This window comes from Oryctolagus cuniculus, chromosome 5 (assembly GCF_051225735.1).
Source record: "Oryctolagus cuniculus isolate XC-2025 breed Fujian yellow rabbit chromosome 5, ASM5122573v1, whole genome shotgun sequence".
Lineage (NCBI taxonomy): Eukaryota > Metazoa > Chordata > Mammalia > Lagomorpha > Leporidae > Oryctolagus > Oryctolagus cuniculus.
The window spans coordinates 14,901,630-14,923,351 of NC_142871.1; the positions used below are offsets into that span (position 1 = coordinate 14,901,630).

The following is a 21,722-nucleotide window of genomic DNA, read 5'->3' on the forward strand; positions in this document are numbered from 1 at the left end:
TCAAGGCCATGCCTAAGCTTATGGCCACATTCAAGTGCCCAGAAAGAGCGGTAGGCCTTAAGTTAGTGGAAAGAAGAAAAATTCAATTTAATTTATTTAAGCTGGCGCCGCGGCTCACTAGGCTAATCCTTTGCCTTGTGGTGCCGCCACACCAGGTTCTAGTACCGGTCGGGGTGCCGGATTCTGTCCCGGTTGCCCCTCTTCCAGGCCAGCTCTCTGCTGTGGCCAGGGAGTGCAGTGGAGGATGGCCCAGGTGCTTGGACCCTGCACCCCATGGGAGACCAGGAGAAGCACCTGGCTCCTGCCATTGGATCAGCGTGGTGTGCCAGCCGCGGCGGCCATTGGAGGGTGAACCAACGGCAAAGGAAGACCTTTCTCTCTGACTCTCTCTCTCACTGTCCACTCTGCCTGTCAAAAAAAAAAAAAAAAAAAAAAAAAAAGCGGAGCAGCTGGGAGTTGAACTGGTGCCCCTATGGGACATTGGTGCTGCAGGCTGTGGCTTAACCCTCTGTATCACCGTGCCAGCCCTCCCTCAGTCTCTTTTTTTTTTTTTTTTTATTTCAAAAAATGAAACATTCACACACATAATGAAACATTCACACACATTCATTATTATTTGACCATTAGCAGCAATAATTTACTTGCTATCTATGCCTCTTTAGCCTATACCGGGCGTCATATTTGAGAACCACTGGGAAAGAAACAAAAGGTGGAAAGGAAGCAGTGATACTTCTCATTAAGCTTAGCTTGGAATGTACATTTCGCAAAAACAAGGTGAGGGCAATCCAGGAATTATGTAGATAAGTGTTCACATGGCTACTCCAGTTGCCTCAAATAACCAGTTGAAGTTTTCCAACAGCCTTTTTCCCCAGAGGCCATGCTACTTTCATCATAATAACCAAGAATTTCAGTATCTTTCATATTTTTTTCCTGGAACCAGATTATTTGCTCAAATACAGTAAAAAGTAAAGCTTTAGATGTTGTGAATTATATAGTAGAACAAGAGAAATAAAAAAATTGTGATGGTAGGTGTTTGTTGGGGTTATAGGCATTTAAATTTTTTCTTAAGAATGTACTAATATAATAATTATAATTATATTTGTACTTTAACAATAAAACTTATTAATTCAGTGATTTTTCTGGGTTGTTTTATGCTGAGAAAAGTAAGTATACAAAAATAATTCACTGCAAACCCAGTGCCTGCTTTTTTTGGCAACATAAAATATCCAGTTCAAAAGAGCAGCTGCTGAAGAGAGTAAAATAATCATTAGAAGGGTTGTACTTATTCTTTGATTTCTGTCATGATCTTGAAGACAGTATAAATAAGATAGCATTTTATCTCATACATAAATAAGATTGCATTTGGAGTCATGCATCTGGATTTTGTCATTTCCCATGTAGCTGCACAGTGATATCAGCTCACTGAGTTCTAATTACAGCTTTTAAAAATGATGCAAATAAAGAAGTGATGCCTTTGAGAATTTTTAAAGTTATTTCTTTATAAGGTTTATTGTTGTGTGACATGAATATATGGAACTCTGGTAGAATGTAGGATCCAGCATAGCTTTTATAAAAAAATGAGTCCTGAGAGTGAAGAATGGCCTAGACATTATCTGCATCTGTATTTGGATGGTGAATTGTTCATTTCTGAAAATGGAGACAAACATTATATGTAGATGTAGGCCTGGGCTGGGGGATTTCTCAAACTTTTGGATCAAGTCCTCATCCTGGTTCCCAAAAAATACACTCCATAGCGAATGCATTCTACTCATGCGCAAGAACGTGGCTGTAGGGGATTAAAACCATTCATTCAGAGGATGAAAAACTAACCACATCCACCTGAGACCTATGTTTCCTTAGTCTACAGGGGAAAGAAGCAAGTGCATTGTTTGATAACCACTAGGATTGGGAATTCTACGTAGGGATTTTGTATCTGGGTTCCCTAATAGTTAAGGAGACAATGATGAGAGGGGATAGAGTGGACTCTGTCTGAGATGATATGCGTTTGTTATTTTTTTAACTTCATGGTTAGCTTAGTTTTATTTTGTTATAAAAGTTTAAAAATTCATTTATTTTTACTTATTTGAAAGACACAGAGAGAAAGAGAAAGAGAGAGTTGGGGAGGAGAAGAGAAAGAGAGAGAGAGAAAGAGAGGGAGAGAGAGAATCCCTTATCTCCTCCTACATTCTCAAAATTCCTAAGACAGGGCTGGGCCAGGCCAAACCCAAGAACTCAGAACTCAACCTGGTTCTCCCACATGGGTGGCAGGGACTCAAGTACTTGAACCATCATTTGCTGCCTCCAAAGGTGTGCATTAGCAGAAAGCTAGAATTGGAAGTAAAGCTGTGACTCAAACCCATGCATTCTGATATGGGATGCAGGCATCCAAAATGGCATCTTGAATCACTGCCAAATTTCTGCCCATGGTTTTAGGAAGACTTCCTGTATGCATGCTGTTTCAGGCTCTGCTTTATGAATACTCAAAAAAAATTAAAAAGAAATTTCTTCTCCTTTACTCTTGTGGAGCAACAGTCAGTTCACAAAACAATATGTCCCATAATGAAATAATTATACTTGCAGTGATAACATGGATGCAAAGGTCCTATTGTTAAGGGACTCCAGGAAGGCTTCACAGAGGATATAGGTGAGCTGCGTCCTACTGGGTGAATAAAAGTATATCCATTCTTGGAAAAGACCCCAAGGCATAAGAAATCAAAGCCAAAATTGACAAATGGGATTGCATCCAATTGAGAAGCTTCTGTAGTGCAAAAGAAACATTCAGGAAAGTGAAGAGGCAACCGACAGGATGGGAGAAATTATTTGCAAACTATGCAATTGATAAAGGATTAATAACCAGAATTTATAAAGAGATCAAGAAACTCCACAACAACAAAACAACCCTGTTAAGAAATGGGCAAAGGACTTAAACAGACATTTTTCAAAAGAGGAAGTCCAAATGGCAAACAGATACATGAAAAAATGTTCAGGATCACTAGCCATCAGGGAAATGCAAATTAAAAACCACAATGAAGTTTCACCTCACCCCAGTTAGAATGTCTTTCATACAGAAATCAACAAACAACAAATGCTGGCGATTATGTGAGGAAAGAGATACCCTATTCCACTGTTGGTAGGAATGTAATCTGGTAAAGCCATTGAAGACAGTATGGAAATACCTCAGAAATCTGAATAATAGACCTATCATATGACCCAGCCATTCCACTCCTGCAAATTTACCAAAGGGAGATGAAATCAGCATATGAAAGAGTGATCTGTACCCCCATGTTTATTGCAGCTCAATTCACAACAGCTAAGATATGGAATCAACTCAAATGCCCATTAACTGAAGACTGGGTAAAGAAATTATGGAATATGTACACCATGGAATACTACACACAATAAAAAAAAAAACAGATCTGGTCATTTGCAATAAAATGGATGAAACTGGAAAACATCATACTTAGTGAAATAAGCCAGTCCCAAAAGGACAAATCCTATATATTCTCCTTGCTCTGTGATAACTAATAGAGCACCTAAAAGGTGATCCATAGAATTGAAATTGACACTTTGAGAAGCAATGACTTTGAACAGCCCTTGTCTTTACTGTTGAGGAATAGTTTTTTTTTTTTTTCCCATACTATTCGTTGAACTCTTAACATAGAGTTAATCATATGTGTATAAAGTTAATTGAAAATAAATCTTAGTAAAAAATAAGAATGGGAATAGGAGAGGGAGGAGGAAGAGGGGTGGGAGGGTTTTTTAAATGAAGAGACAGGACACGGAGCCTCCATCAGAGGAGCATGCCACTAGCTAGCTCTCAGCCAGCACTTTTTATTAGAGTTTACAGGCAATTCTACAAGCCAGCAAGCATGTGGACACAGCAATACATTAAACAAAGCCCACCACATGAACAGGAAAAACCAAATCCTATGTTCTGGGGCGGGGGTGGGGGGCAGCAAGCTGATCCCTATCATGCAGTACCAGGATCCAGAATCTTATTTACAGTCTTGAGCTCCTGAAACCTGTATTCACCATTAGTTACGGATTACCCACCCTGCTGCCTTCTGCCACCCTGTTCCATTGGGAGGGTGTGCTCTCACTCAGCCTGCATAGCTAGAGACAGAACTGCAGCCATGTCCTATTCCAGGGGAGTGTGCTCCCCTGAGAACATTTAGGTAGTATCCTCTACAGGAGGGCGGGTATGGTGGGAAGAATCACCATGCTCCTAAAGTTGTAATTATGAAATGTATAAAATGTGTATTCCTTAAATAAAAGGTTTCTAGGGTGAAAAAAGTATATCAGGTAATCAGTATTCAAGAAGAGCAATTTCTAGTAGAGAAAAACACCAAAGAGCCAATTGTGAGAAAGCTTGGGATGTTTGAGTAATAAAATTAAACTGTGGGGGCTGGCACTGTGATGCAGTGGGTTAAAGCCCTGGCCTGAAGTACAAGCATCCCATATGGGCACCTGTTCTAGTCCGGGCTGCTCCACTTCTGATCTAGCTCTCTGCTATGGCTGGGAAAGCAGTAGAAGATGGTCCAAGTACCTAGGCCCTTGCACCCATGTAGGAGATCCAGAAGAAGCTCCTGGCTCCTGATTTTGGATTGGCTCAGCAGCCATTTGGGGAATGAACCAGCAGATGGAAACCCTCTCTCTCTGCCTCTACCCCTCTCTGTATCTCTGTCTTTCAAATAAATAAAAATCAATCTTGTTTAAAAAATTAAGCTGTGAAGCACTGGAGTCTAAAATTAGTAGGGAGCTAGGAGAGTATAGAGTGGAGACTGGAGCAGTAAGAGGTCATAGTAGCAGAACTATATGAATCAGATTTGGGGCCATGGCCCAGAGCAGTGGAATGCCAGACACTTCCATCAGTTAGGCAGCCAGTCAGTGTGGCTCTCGTTAATCTCATTAGAAAGAGAATTGTTAAAAAGACAATGTGGAGGGATATGGTCAGGAAGCTCTTGTGATGATGGCCTGTGTAGCACATGCAGTGGGCATGCAGTAAAAATAAAATAAATAGAATATTTACAGCACATTTCAATTTAATGAGACAACAGTTATACAAATAGGGGACATGTGGAATATTAACTGGTAATAAGTACATATTAAACTAAGCACACAAATTATACAAAATTCTAGAGAGAGAAAATAATCATTCATGTCTCCATAGTGTATTATATGGCTTGATATTGAACCAATCACAATGATAATGTCACAACGCTGGGAGAATAGGAAAATAAGCTTGCGTATGGGTTATGTAGTAGTAAAGAAAAGGAAGTCAGTCTTCAGCTTGCCATAATAGATTATGTATAACACTAAAAACTCAAGGAGTAGAATATATAGAGGTAAGAACTAAAAGAGTTAAAATTGTTGCTTGAACGATAGATGGGAGCTGAGAAATGTGCAAGGTAGATCTTTCTTAGTAAATCATATGGAACTATTACTTCTGAAATGTGTTTTTTAAATAACTGCAAAACTGACTAAATATGTGCATTTTCTACAAAAATTTATAAATAAAAATTTATAAATAAATGCTTACATTTTGATCACACCTAAGTGAGGTTTTTGGAAAATCAACACCAAACCAAAATAAATGAGTGAATAATTGTCATTGAATACAGTTTAGTTCCTACAATTTAATCTAAATATATTTCATCTTAGAATGGTTAAGAGTGAGTCACTATGCATATGTGACAGTAGAAAAGGGAGACTGTTGTGGAGGGCTTCCGTCATTGTTTGCTTGTTTTCAGATTATTCAAGGAACGATTTTTCCAGGTGTCATATTTTACTTAGGTAAGGTGCTTCTTTTACATCTTATTAACCTGGAAAATCTTGTGATCCTCTAAGCTGGGGCTGGATATTCCTAGCACCCTAATGTGGATGTGTTGATTTCACCATATTCTTAGGCATTCTTCTCTCCCAATCAGATTGTGTATTTGTGACCACTCACTGTAGCCTTTCTTTTCTTGTCTATAAATGCTGGCCAGCGTGAAAAGCTAACATTAAAACATAATAAGTGAAATCAAGTGGAAGAAAGAAAAGCCGTTTGAAAAATGGCTATTTCTCTCCCATCTAATGTATGGAGTCCTGTGAAAATGCTCCGTCTGTTATTTTTAAGACCATGTAAGCCTTAAATAGTTTGCTTGTTGAACAAGCAATGGAGAATGAATACATCCAGGTCAGGTAAGCCTGGTCTTCAAAGGCCTCCTAGTTTATTTGATTGACTTCAGCCAAAACATAAATTATATAGTTATGTGACATCTGAAAGTCACTTTGAAAAAACCTGGGTATGTGGTGACCTAAAAACCTTTGGCCTTTGTCAGATAGGAGTAATTGTGAGACAATGTAAATCCCTTTTCTCTCTGTGGTCAATACTCAGCAACTTAAAATAACCATTATGGTATCCTTTGTGCTTCTACCTGCCCTGGCTTGTTCATTTACTCAGATGCCCCTTTGGTAACTCCACCTTCTCCCCAGTCTTTACCTTTGTCTTCTAGAGAGAGATTACTTTTGGTCTAAATTGTGTTGGCACCTGCTTTCTCCTTCCATTTGGCAGTAGAAGAAACAAAGATCTTTAGTGCAGATGTGGTTACTGATGATTCTCCTGTAGTAACTAGTAAATATGTTTACTGGTATAGTTTACAGGATTCAGAGTAATTGTTCTGAGATGTGTGAAAATAATACATGAAGGGATCAACGCTGTGGGATAGCAGGTAATGCTGCTGCCTGCAGTGCTGGCATCCCATATAGGTGCAGGTTCAAGATGTATAATCTTGACTAGTACTTTATGAATGGAATAAATCATTTAACAAAGAAGTATCTGAGAATACAGAAAATTTTGTTACAGGGATGACTATTATCTGTTTCATTAATTTAATCTTTACTTCTGCTAGCTATGGATTCAACAGTCACTTGGCAATTTTTTTTTGAGAAATGAGTCCTATGGGACTATGTGAAGTCAAGTAAAAAAGTTCTTTTCTGCTTTCATAAGCCTAGCCAGATGAAATAAGAATGATAGAATAAGTTGAATATTCAATTTCTATTATCCAAAATTGCGTAGTTATAAGATATCTGGAATAAGAGTAGATTTTACCCCATATGTATGAACAGTTTGTACTGATGATGATAATGAAGTGATTTGCTTGATGTATTATCTGTGTGTCAGCTTTTTAACAAAAAGATAATGAAAATGCTTTTGCATGTTTGTTGGTACAAACAACTCATGCAAGAATTAAGCCGGCGCCGCGGCTCACTAGGCTAATCCTCCGCCTTGCGGCGCTGGCACACCGGGTTCTAGTCCCGGTCGGGGCGCCGGATTCTGTCCCGGTTGCCCGTCTTCCAGGCCAGCTCTCTGCTGTGGCCAGGGAGTGCAGTGGAGGATGGCCCAGGTGCTTGGGCCCTGCACCCCATGGGAGACCAGGAAAAGCACCTGGCTCCTGGCTCCTGCCATCGGATCAGCGCGGTGCGCCGGCCGCAGCGCGCCGGCCGCGGCGGCCATTGGAGGGTGAACCAACGGCAAAGGAAGACCTTTCTCTCTGTCTCTCTCTCTCACTGTCCACTCTACCTGTCAAAAAAATAAAAAAATAAAAAAATTAAAAAAAAAAAGAATTAACCAGATGGCAGCTTCATGATAACCAATGTCATGAATACAGAATGCATCATAAGCAAGGGTCAGCTCAGAAAAAGGGCCAATAATATGAATTACATTCCATTGAGTGAAGTAATTCTTTTCCTTCATAGACTACAATGTCCCATGAAGTCTTTCTTTTTTTTTTTTTTTTAACATTAACTTAAATAGGTTGTTTAGAATGTGCTGGTTAGATAAATTCCAGCACAATGTTCTATTAACTGTATCAATAGTGGCAATGGCGTGTACATTTTGCTGTCATGTGGATTCTGGGAAGTCTGTGGGATATGCAACTAAAGAATACAGTGGAAGCCTCTCAATGTTATGTCCTCAAGTCTATGACTTTCCTACTTGAATGCTGACAGAAAAGTTGATGATAAAAAATTCTCATGAAATTCTCCACGTTTTTTTTTAACTCAGGAAATGATTCACTAGAATAATTTTCAAAATTTAAAATGTTTTAATCTCAATGTCATCATTAGCAGGAATTATGTTACTATTTAAGCAATTTTAGCTAATGCTAAGTCACAAATTTAATAAACTTTGATTTACTTTAAAAGATATTGGTTCCCTGCTCTACCTCAGTCCTATGTTAGTATTTGTGAAATGACAGGAAAGGTACAACTTTCACCTGAATGATTTAGGATTTTCAGTGTTTTAGGAAACTGACGTATCATAAATCAACCTTTCTACAAACTACATGCAATATTATTGGTTTAGATGCATCCTTTTAGTACCTGGGGAGATCCAATAGTTGTGCTAAGTATGCTTTCAAATTTGCAAAGACTTCATGGAGGTGACATTTTGATGAATCTTGAGGGGTGAGTTTATTACAGAGAGAACTATATAAAATTTCTGAACTGATCCATTAAGGTCAGGTCTTATATCCTATATCAATTGATGTGTCAATAATTTGGGAGAACTTGTATGTTTCTCTTTTATTTTTTATAAGTAAATAGCATGCTGTTTTATGTCGGGACAAAATATATCACACCAATAGAGGTATTTTCTTCAGAAAAACCTTCTTCATCTCCCTAAAGCCAAATTCTTATCAAATGCAATGTGATTCAAATTAGATAAGTTATTTTTCAAGCTATGTCATCCATCTATATCTTTGCATACTAATGGACAAATTCATTGAAGGAAAGACGTCCAAAATTAATAATGCCAGTAATTATGAGAAGGTAATCTTGAAGCAGTCTTCTATGTGGACATACAATCACATAAATCTTCATTTAGAGTGACAAAAATGCAATACATTTTGGAAACTTTAATTTTGTTATAGGGGTAACTTTAAATTAGTCATTTTATTGATATTTATTAGTTACATAGAGCTGCAAATAAAAGCATGTGCTTAGTGTAATTGTTAATCACAGTAACTTCTTACTTGGTAAATTATGTGGATCCATACAAACCTTCAGTGCGTATGTATGAACTGCGATGGTTTATCTTCTGAACAATGGACAGTCCAACTTTCTCAGTCTAAAATTTTCCTACAAGGATGATTCATACAGCTTCACAACTCCAAAGGTCATTAAATTTTGTGTCCATGCAAATTTTGGAAGGCTGCTGACTCAGAGAATACCTTGAGGCAGAGATCTGTCATCATCACATATTATCAAAGAGCCTTTAAACCTTTAAACATGAAACTGCATATTCCTCAAAATTATTTCTTCAAAGAACAAAAAGAAGACAGCAGTTGGGAAAATAAAACCCAAAACATTGTTGGAAAAGTTATGGAAGTGATTTCATTTAACAAAGAACTGATGCTGAGTACCACAGTTCGCTAACTGGCCCCTGAACTCTTGCACATGTTATGGTCACCTGTTAGTGAGACTAACAGGACAGAAACTTAATTATGTGTCTTGTGTTTAGGAGGTGGGCTTAATGAGAAGTCTGTGGGGTCATTGAAGATGTGGTTATAAAAGCCCTAGTCAGGCCCATTCTCCCCCCCCTTCTCTCTCTCTCTTTCTGCCTCACCATGTGACCCTTTCTCTGTACAGGCTCTTCCACTGTCACCCACCATCCTCATGGAAGCCAAACCAATGGACCATCCAGTCTTGAACTTTCAAAATTGGGAGTTATATATGTCTCTGCTCTTTAAAAAGTTAGTGGCTTGGGTATTTCATTATAATAATAAAAAGCTGAGCAGTGCAATGAGTACGCTTTTCTTTAAAAGGTTTGATTTTGTTTGTTTTTTTTTTTTTTTTTTTTTTTTGGACAGGCAGAGTTAGACAGTGAGAGAGAGAGAGAGAGAGGAGAGAGAGAGAGAGAGAGAAAGGTCCTCCTTCCGTTGGTTCACTCCCCAAATGGCCACTACAGTTGGTGCGCTGCAGCTGGCGCGCTGCGCTGATCCGAAGCCAGGAGCCAGGTGCTTCCTCCTGGTCTCCCATGCGGGTGCAAGGCCCAAGCACTGGGGCCATCCTCCACTGCCCTTTCAGGCCACAGCAGAGAGCTGGACTGGAAGAGGAGCAACCAGGACAGAATCCTGCACCCCAACCGGGACTAGAACCCGGGGTGTTGGTGCCACAGGCAGAGCATTAGCCTAGTGAGCCACAGCGCCTGCCTGATTTTGTTTTCTAACATAGAATTTTTTTTTGACAGGTAGAGTCATAGACAGTGGGAGAGAGAGACAGAGAGAAAGGTCTTCCTTCCATTGGTTCAGCCCCCAAATGGTCACTACAGCCGGTGCTGTGCCGATCCGAAGCCAGGAGCCAGGTGCTTCCTCCTGGTCTCCCATGTGGGTGCAGGACCCAAGCACTTGGGCCATTCTCCACTGCCTTTCCGGGCCACAGCCAAGAGCTGGACTGGAAGAGGAGCAACTGGGACTAGAACCGGGCGCCCAATATGGGATGCTGGTGCCGCAGGCGGAATATTAACCAAGTGAGCCACAGCACCGGCTCTAACATAGAATATTAAGTCAACTTAATTTTTCTTTAAAGAAAAAGACCTAATTAAAGATACAAATCTAGAATATTCTATAAGTTTCGAGTCAGAGAACCTGTGTCCAGAATCTTGGTCTGCCACTCACCATCTGCGCCAACTTGGACAAGTTACTTAATGTATACACCTATATTTACCCTTCTTTCTTTAATAATGAAAAGTACTTTTTCCACTATGAGATGACTTTGTAAAGCTCTTGCACCCATGCATGGCACTTACAAGATGTTTCAGTATGACTCAACATGCCCCCCCCCCTTTTTTTTCCCAGTCATAGGGCTTGGCCTTGGCACAATGAAAGGGAGAACATACAGAGGGGCCTTCAAAAAGTTCATGAAAACATGTATTATGAAAAAATTATGTATGCATATCCAAATAAACCTATCTCTTAATTCTATTTTCCATGAGCTTTTTTTTTGCAAAATCCTCACATTCCCCTGGCCTCAAGAAATTCATAGCCTTCTTTGGTTCCCCCCATACTCTTGGCCTCCCTTCACTTCAGATTATGTGCCTTTGCAACAGATCACAAGAACTGCTGGTGAGTGATGTGCTCCAGAACTAATGCTGGAGAAGATCTTCATGTGAGGTTACTGATGAAGGTCTTGGATTTGGAGGACATTCTATGAATAGAACTGTAAGCACAGATGGCCCAGAGATCTTTTCAGGGACAGCTTTCTGAAATGCATCCATGGCAGCTGGCTCACATGAGATGGTCTATACCAGTGGAAGATAGAATCAGGTGGCCTGGCTGAACTTCAACTGGGTGGTACCCCTTGGAATTGGACAGTATTTAGCATAAATTTACTGGTTTTCAATACAGATTTTCTTGTGATTCTACTGCTGTTATTAAGAGAAATTTCATCTGCTTGCAGCTTAGCAAGGTAATCTTTGTAGCTCACATCTTCCTACTTGTGATTTCATCAGTACTGTTTGTGTTTCAAAGACGGATAAATTAAAACTATTAAAGGCAAATTCTGTCTAAAAATAGCATAATGTGAAGTGAAATCATGGAACAAGTCAATGATCTAAAAGCTACCAACATTGCTTGGTTTAAATTCAGATCACAGTCAAAACTGTTCTTTGTTAATGGTCACTCCATGAAAAAAACTCAGACAGGAGAAAGGTTCAAGTGATACCTGATATTCATTTGCTGAGCCGGAGTTTGCTGTGTTCTGAACATATTCTGAAACTCATGCTGAAATCCCATACACTGAAGTGATGATATTAGAAAGAGGGGACTTTGGGAGGTAGGTAGGTCATGAAAGTTACACCCTTGATGGGATGTCAGTGTTGCAAGTGTCAGTTTGACCAGATGTACCACAATGCTGCCTCCATATAACTAGAGTTCACTGCAGGCCCAACCATAGCTTGTGATTTATTGAGGTTGTGGACATGTTTGTTGCTCCTTACAATTGAATAATACAAGAATCATCTAGAAGAACTTTTATAAAAATCAATATTTCTATTCCTATGATTGTGATATTGTAAGCCCAGAGGATGTAAGAGTACATATTATCATAAAGCTTCTTTGATGATTCTAATAATGAAATAGAATTACAACTTACCAAAATGTGCTCTGGACTTTTGCCTCTAGTAAGCAGGTGTCAGCGTTTTCCAATCCTTTTTCCATTTCTTTTATTTATTTATTTATTTATTTATTTTTTTTCCAGACAGAGTTAGACAGTGAGAGAGAGACAGAGAGAGAGTTATAGACAGAGACAGAGAGAATGGTCTTCCTTCCATTGGTTCACTCCCCAAATGGCCACTATGGCCGGAGCTGCGTGGATCCGAAGCCAGGAGCCGGGTACTTCCTCCCAGTCTCCCATATGGGTGCAGGGACCCAAGCACTTGGGCCATTCTTACTGCCTTTCCGGGCCACAGCAGAGAGCTGGACTGGAAGAGGAGCAACTGGGACAGAATCCGGCACCCAACTGGGAGTAGAACCTGGGGTGCCGGCACCGCAGGCAGAGGATTAGCCAAGTGAGCCACAGCGCTGGCCTCCTTTTCCCATTTCTACTAACTAAATCCTAAGTATGGTCTCCAGTACCCAAGTTAGTCTTTCAATCACTGCCTAGAGCAGTCTAAATCTGTGGATTTGGTTTTCTTTTTCCAATTGTATATTTTCTCTGTATATTCTCGCCAGGACCAGAGTCCTAAATCCTAAATCCCAACAGCCAAACTCATGAAAGGGGGACTAGAATGCCTTGCTCCAAGTGTTCCTGATTCCGCAGTCTTGAATGCTCCTGTCAAATGCTCAGTCTTCACCTGCTTGTCAGAACATCTATTTTTGTCAAATCGGTTGTCCCTACCTTTCACTGCTTCTCTGTGCTACTGCCTGTTATCAAATCCTTGCAGTAGGAGTCTCAAAATTTAGGCATGCCTAGGAATCACCAGCATGTGGGTTAAACAGATATTTGTACTCCTTCAGCCTAGACAATAGATCAGAAACTTGGGAAACTGATCTTAGAAATTAAAAAAATGTTAAAAGTACCCAGATTATTCTGATGGAATTACTGCTGGACCATACTTTAAGAAGCAGAACCTGTAGCCAGGTTCATCTCCCTAATATTAGTTCCTGTTTTGCGGGTAGAACTTGTTTCAAGTTTTAACTCATTTAAGTCTAATTTGTACCTCTATATTTAACATGGCATTCAAGTGGTTGTATAATGAAATACACTAATATTACATTAAATTCAAATGTCATCTCTTCCGTTTCTCATCTTGCCCTCCTCTGAACTTCCATGACTTTCTATTAGTTCTCTTCTGCTAGTCCCTGTAATCCATCTAATAGTTCAGTCATTTATGTGTTTTAGGAGACAGCTCCTTCAGGGCAGGCCCTGGGTCTCAGTTGTTTCTGAGTTTCCAGTGCTTGGCACAGTGCCACAGGGAAAGCACAAAATGATTAATAAGGAGTGTTTACTGAATGAAACAAGGATAGTGCTAGACTTGGAACTGGAGATATGCAGAAGTCATGTGATTTTTCAGAGGTTCATTCTCTCTTTACAAAGCAATGATTTGAAAGCATTTCAAGATTTCTTTTCAAAATGTTCATAAGAAAGAAAAGTTTTCTAAAAAGAATAATTACTTGTAATGGTGAAGAGAAGAAAGACTACAAAAAGGACTATAAAAATGGCAATTCTGAGTATTTCTATCTGGTTTCAGTTTTGACTAGGAGACTATTTATAAATAGGGTTTGGGAATTATTTGGAAGACATGAGTTAGCAACAAAACTGGGTTTTTACAAACAGTGTATGCAATAACTTAATCCCTACAGTAACTGCCTCTTTTAAACTCAAATCAAACTAAATTATCTTGCTTCAGAAATTGAGTATTCAGAAATATTTTTTAAGGATACTTGGAAAATTTTCATTCAAGAGATACTTCAATATTGGACAGTATTTTTCCATTTCAATACAAAGAGAGCTAAGTTTTTTCAGAGTGTTCAATAAAATTCTAAGAAGTAAAACACCAATTCCACCTGATCATTTCTCCTACAATGAAGTTGACACTCAGTGTGGACTTTTAGTGTTATGTAGTTCTTTTTCTTTTCATCAAAGAAATGGATTAAAGGAAAGAAGTTAATTTTTATTTCTTCATTTATTTCTCTTTCTCTTGTTGGCCATAAAATAAGAAGACTTTTCAGTGTTATTTACAAAATGAGGTAGCAAAAATTTAAGCTGAAGTCATCAAGAAATTAGCCAGCATCTAAAATTTCCTAGTTATTATTAGAAGCCCTAATGCATTAACCAGTTGAAGAAGTGGGTTATGAGAGCTGATGAAATTTGGTAGAAAGTCCCAAATAGAAAGTCTATTAAAATATTAGATATAAATTTATATATAAAGTATACATTTAATTTTTTTTCCAAAATGATGAACTCGAGCAATGTACTGATTCTAGTCTCCCCAACATTATTTCAATCCTCTCTCTCCTATTAGGGTCAAGTCAAGAAAGAGAAACCATATAGGTTAGTTCAGTGGGATTGAATATGAAGTCCAAGATAAAGGCACTGACAGTTTTGATTGATGAGAGCTGCTCTCTGCTTCCAGGGCAGCACCTTGTTGCTGTATCCTTTGAGGGGGAAGAAGACTGTCTCCTCACATGGCAGAAGGCAGAAGGGTGAGTGAGTTAATCACGACTTGAAGCCTTCCTCCTATTCATGGAAGGCAAAGCTCTCATGATCTAGTTACATCTTGAAGACCCTACCTCTTAACACCATCATATTGGCCGTTAGGTTTCATCACCTGAACTTTGAAGGAGACACACTTAAACCACAGGACAGAGTAACTGCAGGAGGTAGGTTTATCCTTAGGGATGGGGAAAAAATAGAAAAGAATTAGGATGATTAAATTTATAAGTAAATAGGAGACCATTGAAGAGTCCAGGTTCATGTTTATGTGGGAAGCGGACTTCCTTGCAACAAGTGACATCAAAGGAACTTATTAAAGGACACCCATGGAACTTGTGAGGGTTACAGTATAAATTAATCAAAATCTCTTGAGATGCTTAAAATATAGTGGGGAAGGAAATAATAGATGCAAAAATAATTTATAAATTCAAAAGTACTATATACGACTAAATTTCTATTGCAGTTATAATAAATTGCAGATGTATTTATCATGAATGAGATATTCTGGGACAGTCTGAATTTCTTCTGTCTAGTGTCAATCTGCATGTTAGACTGTTGAAATTGATCTTTGCTTTGGAATATATAGTAATCAAACATAAACCTACATACCATAATCAGCTTCTAAACCTATTTAATTAGCACCTAGATGTAGTAAAATTAGCATTAAAATTTCACTGTCTATGCCTTATTCGTATTCAAGATTTTCTTTTTATAGCATAGCTGTCTTTTAGTTGACTTTCGATGCCTTTAAAAACTGTTAACTTCTTGAGTTAGATAGATGGCAGAGCCAAGAGAGGTAGGAAAGTGTTGCTGTTGCCAAAGCTTCTGAAAGATTGTTAAATACACTGAAGCAGAAATTGAATTATTGACTACAAGGAAGATCAGGTAAACTGTGATTTACTCAATTACTGATGGCATCTTTTCATATGGAAAAATTATTTTTCAGAAACTTTAAGAGTCAGAAAATAGCTTCCAATAGTACACAAATTCAATACACTTTCAAGTAGAAAATAATTTCAGATCAGTCTTTCTAAACTAGTTCTACACACAGGTGGCAAAAATCAACATTTGTATTTCGGATGATTACAAAAGAACATGAAACTTAATTATGGAATAATGGGCACAGAGAATACTTCCTCTTAGTTTAGGATAACAATCTTTTCCTGCTCATCTCATCCCAGAAATCAGTTGATTTACGTAAATGCCCCATAAATATTCTGTATTTTGTCAGGAAATATTCCACAAATATCTCTAGTCAGGAATTCACCCTGTAATTAGCGTCTCATTATGCAGCTTACCCTTCAATCCACTCAAATAGTCCTTTATGTTAATTACAAAATATTTCTTTGTTAGCAGAATGTGCAAATAGTGCTCTCATCATTTAACAGAAGTTGTACCCTTAATACAGATCTTTTATGAAACACAGCTCATTGCCTCGCACGTAGTGTTAGAGAGAAAATTACTCATGACATTTGATAAAGATGATAACACTATTCAAGGAGGGCTACTACAGTGGGGTTTTATAGTAGCTAAGAGAGATCAGTCTTAAGGGGTGGGAAGATTGATAGCCAAGAAATAGGGTAGGGGTCAGTGGACAGAAAATGACTAAAAGGAAAAGTCAAGGATAAAGGGAATTCTGGCTAAAGCAATTTGAAAGGTGTGTTGCTGGAGTGGGCAAGGCTATTAAGATATTAAGGGTAGGGGATGAGAATTGCAAACAAGTATTAAGGGTATGTGCTTTTTGCTAAAATGATTTAGCAAGATTTTCTGTATGTCTGGAATAAGCATAGATAAACACAGAAGCTGAACAGTCAGGATACTGTTGAGAGAAACAGTTCAAAGGAGCCTTACTAGAGTTCGGTCTAGGGAGAGTATATGTCAGCAGAACTTAAAGAGTTTTGATCAGTCTATTGAATATTGTTATAATTAAAGCATAGATACAATGATACTTTGTGTAAGTAGGCTACATTACTCAACCATTTATCTTATGAATAGCCCAGTATTATTTTTTGGCTTTCTCATTCTTACATCTAAAACTGCCAAGTAAAACAGCTCTTCAGAAATTATGAATTATAAAGACAGTCTATACTTAAAATGTTTATGACCTTTTTTGCAATTTGTCTCATTTTCCCAAGAACCATTCTGACTCATTTGCTTTGGCAAAGTTTCATTGACTAACAGAACTCATTCTGTTTTAGTGCATATTTCAATATAAATATAAACATTTCACTCAAAAACAAACACAAAAACCAAACTCTTAAAATTGTAGAACACCAGATGTTTTTAGAAGTCATCTTAACATTTGGGATATAAGTGAAACACACAAAATAAGACACATATTAAAACAAATACAAAATATACAAAAATGGAGACTGAAATCCAGAAAGGATAGAGCAATTTGAAGCATCCACTGAATTAGAATTAGAAAGAAGTGAGATACACAGCAGACCCACAGAATGGCAGATGTCCTAAACAGCACTCTGGCCTCAGAATCAGCCCTTAAGTCATGCGGATCCGGCTGAAAAGCCCATGAGAGTATTTCAGGCATGGAAAGCCAAGACACTCTGGGGAAAAAAAAAACCTAAATGAAAGATCTCCGCAAGTGAGATCCCAGTGGAAAGAATGGGTCATCAAAGAAGGAGGTACCTTTCTCTGAAGGAAGGAGAGAACTTCCACTTTGACCATGGCCTTGTCTAAATAAGATAAGAGTCGGTGAACTCAGGGGGCTTCCATAGCCTTGGCAGCTCATGACAAGAGCCTAGGGTGATTACTGAGGCCATAAACAAGAGTGTCAATTTGTTAAGTCAACAACAGGAGTCACTGTGCACTTACTCCTCATGTAAGATCTCTGTCCTTAGTGTGCTGTACATCGTGATTTAATGCTATAACTAGTACTCAAACAGTATTTTTCACTTTATGTTTCTGTGTGGGAGCAAACTGTTGAAATCTTTACTTAATGTATGCTAAACTGATCTTCTGTATATAAAGAGAATCGAAAATGAATCTTGATGTGAATGGAAGGGGAGAGGGAGTGGGAAAGGGGAGGGTTGCGAGTGGGAGGGACGTTATTGGGGGGAAGCCATTGTAATCCATAAGCTGTACTTTGGAAATTTATATTCATTAAATAAAAGTTAAAAAAAAAGAATTAGAAAGAAAACCAACAAAATTCTCAGTTTTCTGCAATGTGAGTGGTATTTGAAAACTTGATATAAGGAAGTTTATTATCACAAGGTTTTTGATGGTGCAATGTCTCTTCAGTTGGGGAACAAACCTTCTCCAATTCTGTCTGGTCCCAGTGAAGTTATCAGTCATAGTACACTGCTGCCCTTTCTTTCCCTCACCATCAGAAAGATGGATATAATGTAGCCTATGCTTGGCTTCCTTCTACCAGTACACACAAGCACATGCCAGCATACACACACACACACACACACACACAGAGCAATGCTGATTCATTAGAGATCTGGATATCTGACAAGAATCAGGTAATCAAGTTCTTCTTCTGGAACTTACATTTGTACTCTGGGAATAGGAAACCATTTCTGTGATTTTTGCTAAGTGCTATAAATCCTAAGTTGCTTATGGCTACCTTGTTTGGTCCCATAGCATGAGGCAATAAACTCAGAGAGAAGCAGAAATGAGATACAGAGCCGATAGCATTACTTGAGTTCCAGGATGTAAGCCAGCATTACCCTAGACTTTCCAGTTTTATGATAGTTAGGGTTAAACCATTTTGAATTTTTTCCTTTTTCATGTGCAATATAAGGGATTCTAATCTGCATAGAAATTTTTCCTTGACAGTGGATGTTGCAAGCCATAAACCTTAAGTGGATGAATTTAGTTAAGTTGAGGTATGGTCAGAGTAGGGATAAGCAGTTTACTCTTTCAGAAGTAAGAAACCCTCGTTATCAGAAAATGAGCTGATTACATTGTTACTAGAGCCTTGGGCAAGACTGGGTCTTTACATCATTTAGGAGGAGAAATATCAGAATATTGAAATGTATTGGCTATTTCCTCAATCATTAGTACAGTTTTGCAAGAGTGGTGCAAATGTCAGTCCTAAGTAGTTCATCTAAGAGGAAACAGAATGAAAATTTGTTGTGAGTCCCTGTCAGCCTATAGCTGATCATTAAGTTGGTTGTAGGCTTCCTTGAGGTATGGTAAAAATTTCTTTAGAATGAAAGGAATTTTAATCAACTACATTGTCCACTAAGGACTTCATTCTACTACAGAGAAGTTTGTAGAAATGTAAAACCAGAAGTCTTTATTGTAAGCTAAAATTGCCAAGAGCAAAGACAGAGGGAAGTAGAAACGGCAAAGGAAGGTTGGATAGGATCTGGGAAAATCCAGAAACCCAATATTCAACGCCCTTCTCAAATATCAACTCTATGCTTCCTGCTGGACAGAGCGTTAATTCTGTCATGATACCACACCCTCTGAGGCAGCCTCAGATCAGGCTCAGTGTAGATGCACCTTCACTCTCTTGCCTTGGGGTTTCACCTTGCCCTGTGGCAGAGGTCCTGCTAGAAGATTATCAGTTTAGGTTTAAGGAGATATGAAAAGGGCAAGTTACAAGTTGAGGTTAAAAAACAAAAACAAAACAAAAAAAAAAACAATGATAACCTATGGTTTTATGCACCATGAGTTGATAAAATTTTTTCTTTTCTTCCCAGAAAATCCTATTAACAGTTATCAAACTAGAGGCCATTAAGTCACTGGAAATAAATATATACCCAGGAACAAAACTTCCCACTGTTTCTACTACTATTTAACTAACCCGAAAACCTGGGAAGGGTCATGAGGTAGTTGTAAGTATATGTTGCCTGCACATTTCTGCAATATTTTTGGATATCCTTCTGTCAATCAGCCTCATTCCTTCTAGCCATAATGGCCCTTCTCAGCTCCTAAAACAGATTAGGGTCAGGCATTTGGAACAGCAGGTTAAGCCACTGTTTGGGATGCCTGCATTCCACGTCAGAGTTCCCTGTTGAGTCCTGGCTATATTGCTTCTGATCCAGCTTCCCGCCAATGCATCCTGGAAGGCTGCAGATGATGGTTCGAGTGCTTGTGCCCCTGCCAAACAAATGGGAGATCTACACAGGGTTCCAGATTCCTGGCTTCAATCTGGCCCTGCTCTGCTATTGTGGAGACTTATGGAGTGAACCTGCAGATGACAGATCTCTCTCTTTGGAATGAACCTGAAGATGAAAGATATCTCTCTCTCCCCCTGCCCCTGCAAACAAAATAAATTTTAAAAATCTTTGGACAGACATTCTAAGAATGCCTTCACTAATTGGGGGGAAATACAGAAAATTGTGTTTTAGATAGTACAAAGCAGTGATTTTCACTTTATTCGCACAATTTTTCAGGAGTAAACAGTAGACACTATGTGTTAGCCAAATTCCCTTTCAGCCAAAAAGGATCTATTACCCCAGATCCTGGCTGTGCCATGAGCTGACAGCCCTCTTCAGGGTTCTCTTTGCTCACAGGAGCCACTTTGTCAAGGATCCACCTTATTCCCAGAACAGCCCACACTCAATATCTGGTTGATATGGGGTTGTAAATACCTAACACCTTCTTCATACTGGAAGGCTCCTTGCTTCCGAGTGCCACATGGGGTCAGCTGGAGAATTCTTTGGGAATGCATCATAGACCAACATCCCCCTCTGCCCAATATTGCTTTGTTTCCTTCCCTTCTGCTTAAGCACTTCATCATATAGCCCTGCATGCTGATTTTTATCTCAGAATTGATTCCCTGGGGTTGTTCCAGCCTACATTAGAGGTCTTCTCTGGTAACTAATGGGTAGGAGCTGGATATGCCCAGTGTCCGGCAATGAGGATCATACTGTCCAACAAATAACAGTCTTGATCCTGCACAACTTCTAAGTATACCATCAAATATTAATCTATTTGGACAATGCTTCTATAATTTTCATAGCCTAGAAATGAATAGTTTTTTAACACAAAAAATTATATTTTGCATGATTTTATGTTTTACTGATTTTTATTAGCAATGCAATGACAGTGTAAAAGAAAATTTGTGTGTTGTTTTGTTTCCCAAGCATTGTTCACCATTGCAAGCACTAATGGCAATAATACCAATGCTGTTCATGGTGCTTTGGTTGCTAGTACAATACAATGCTAGTAGTCTGCGTTTATAGCTGTTGCCATGATCAGTGTATACTCAGGAAAAAAACATCTGCTTCATTATGTACTCAAATTCAAATATGTTTCTATTCCAGTGATGAAATATTGTTATATGTCATTTTATATTAAATTACTTTTCATTCTCTTCTGTTATAATTAAGGCAGTATATTGATTCTTTTGCAATCACATGTATATTGATTCAATAATTTAACTAGAGTCCCTATTCAAATTTCCCCCAAAATATATTCTATAACTCATTTAAAAATTTTTGAATACAAAATCCAATAAAAATAGGATATTATTATGCTTCTTTAAACTCAGCTAATCTAGAATAGTTCCTCCAATATTAACATTTCCTTGGTGACATTGATATTTTTGAATTATTGCTCAATGGTTTTGCTTAATGTCCTGCAATTTCTATTTGTCCATGATAAAGAATTCTCTGATTATTTCCTCATGATTAAATTATCTTGGAAGCATATTTTAGCAGAAACATAGATGAAATGGTGTTCTTTCCAATATTAGGAGGCAAATACTATTGATTTTTTCCACTGCTAGAGTTAATCAATTGATACTCTCCGATGAAAAGGGTGTCTTTCTACGCTCTGTAGTGAGTGATATTTAGGGGTAGCACTTTGAGATGATATTCATATTCAGTTTCACATCATATGCAATGGTTGTAGCAAGCGTTGATGAATCTTGCCTGAATTATTATACTGACAGTTCAAAAATTGTGATTATTCCAGTTCTATAATTCCTTCTAGATTTATTAACTTTTATTATTTGTGAAAAAGTGTTTGCCTTCATTCTTTCTCCTTTTTTGGAATGTCACTTGGAACTCTGTTTTTAAAATGTAGTATCCTATAATTGTTCGGCTTGA

The 21,722-nt window shown here is 38.4% G+C and overlaps 1 long non-coding RNA gene across 1 annotated transcript in view; it reads left to right on the forward strand.

The window, feature by feature from the left end:
* Nucleotides 1-21,722, forward strand: part of LOC149126419 (uncharacterized) — a 92,334-nt gene that overhangs the window by 35,892 nt on the left and 34,720 nt on the right. The window contains exon 2 of the long non-coding RNA XR_016233622.1: nucleotides 14,615-14,684. This is a non-coding gene — a long non-coding RNA (uncharacterized LOC149126419). The remainder of the gene's footprint in view (nucleotides 1-14,614; nucleotides 14,685-21,722) is intronic.